The sequence below is a fragment of the Sciurus vulgaris genome, assembly GCF_902686455.1.
Source record: "Sciurus vulgaris genome assembly, chromosome: 11".
Lineage (NCBI taxonomy): Eukaryota > Metazoa > Chordata > Mammalia > Rodentia > Sciuridae > Sciurus > Sciurus vulgaris.
The window spans coordinates 24485026-24486804 of record NC_136472.1 but is presented as its reverse complement, the minus strand read 5'-3'; the positions used below and the strand labels follow the sequence as shown (position 1 = coordinate 24486804).

The following is a 1779-nucleotide window of genomic DNA, read 5'->3' as shown; positions in this document are numbered from 1 at the left end:
CAATACAGAAGTTCTTAATTCTCTGTATCTATAGCAGATGTCTCAGTTGAGAAACCTGCTTCCTGAGACAGGTCACAGCTGACAAACCACGAAGCGTTTCTAATTTGAATCAATATCAGTAACATAATGTTCCTTTTGTCTTGATTTATGAAGGACAGATTAACTGCTAGAATGTCAGAGCCAGGAAGAACCTAGAGATCATCTGGTTCCCTTCTCTTGTGTAGTCTCAGAAATGTGAAGCAATAGAAGGAGAGTGGCCAGGGGTCTTCTCTCTTCAAGACATGCTACTGTGGGTGATGCATACCACCTCTCTGTACCTTCCCTGTTTACTGACATTGATTCAGTGTAGTGAACAAGATCAGGCCAAGGGCGCCAACCCCAAGGCTTCAAGTCCCTTCCAACAATTTGTGTCGTCCCCACACTTTCCTCATGGCGTTCCTCATGTCTGCATTTCTCAGTGTGTAGATGAGAGGGTTGAACAAGGGTGCAATCATGGTGTAAAACAGAGCAAACACTTTGTCATCGCTGACAGAATCAGCCATGGGGACGTAGGTGAAGGTGAGGGGCAAGAAGAACATGAGCACAACCATGATATGCGAGCCACAGGTGGAGAGGGCTTTGCGCTGGCCCTCAGATGAGCGAGTCCTCAAGGTGGACAGGATGATGATGTAAGAAATTATCAAGGCAACAAAGGTCAGAATGGACAGCACCCCTGTTGTGGTAATGATTATGATCTTCAAGAGCCTTGTGTCAGTGCAGGCCAACTTCAACAGGGGAAGACGTCACAGAAATAGTGGTCTATCTTATTGGGGCCACAGAAGGGAAGTTGAATAATGACCAACACCTGCATCAGTGAATGGATAAAAGCTCCAATGACAGAAGCCTTCGCAAGGATGTAGCACACCATCTGCTCATGATGACCACATAGTGAAGGGGTCTACAGATGGCTACATAGCAATCATAGGCCATGGCCACCAAGATAAAGATCTCAGTGGCGCCAAAGAAGTGGGCGTGAAACATCTGGGACACACAGCCACTGAAGGAGATGGTGTTCCACTGAATCAGTAAGTCTATGATCAGTTTGGGGGCCACTGTGGAAGTAAAGCAGACATCCATGAAGGACAGGTAGCTGAGGAAAAAGTACATGGGTTGCTCACCAAGGTGACGTCCCCTGATGGTGAGAAGAATGGCCAGGTTTCCTGAAAGAATTGCAAGATAGCAAAGTGAAAATATCACAGAGCAGGGAGTCTTCACATCTGCATTACTAAATAGTCCCAGAAGAATAAACTCAGTAAAGTTTTCATATTCCATTTTTTTCCATGGGCTTGATTATTTAAAGGGAGAGGATAATATACCTGAAACAATAGACCATTGGAAATCATTGATTTATTTTCAAAATCATGTGTTCATTAAATACATATATTGATTGTTTATTATGAATCAATCAGTATAATTGGCACTAGGAGTACAGCAATGGATAAAATATGTAGAATATTTACTCATAAGTAGAATGCAGATCATTAGAGCAGACTCACTAGTAACAGGATAAGCACAGAAAATCAATCCTGATTGTGATGAATCCCAAACCCTCACACCACGAACAATAGGGTGAATACTTTAAGCACAAAACACAGCTTTTCAGTTCAATTTAAGATGGTGTTTCAGTGTTTCAACTAATTAGTAGCTTTGAAATCTCCAGTGTGTTTAAAACGCCCAAAGTTTGTCTGTTCTTCAAAAGCAGGATATATACTCTCATTCTCAGTTCTTCTAAACTGATAA

At 42.4% G+C, this 1779-nt stretch overlaps 1 pseudogene across 1 annotated transcript; it reads right to left on the bottom strand.

Moving 5' to 3' along the window:
- Positions 1–386: 386 nt before the first annotated feature.
- Positions 387–1311, bottom strand: LOC306639798 (olfactory receptor 4S2-like; annotated as a pseudogene). The gene has a single exon. The product of its transcript is annotated as an olfactory receptor 4S2-like (transcript).
- Between the last annotated feature and the right edge of the window lie 468 nt (positions 1312–1779).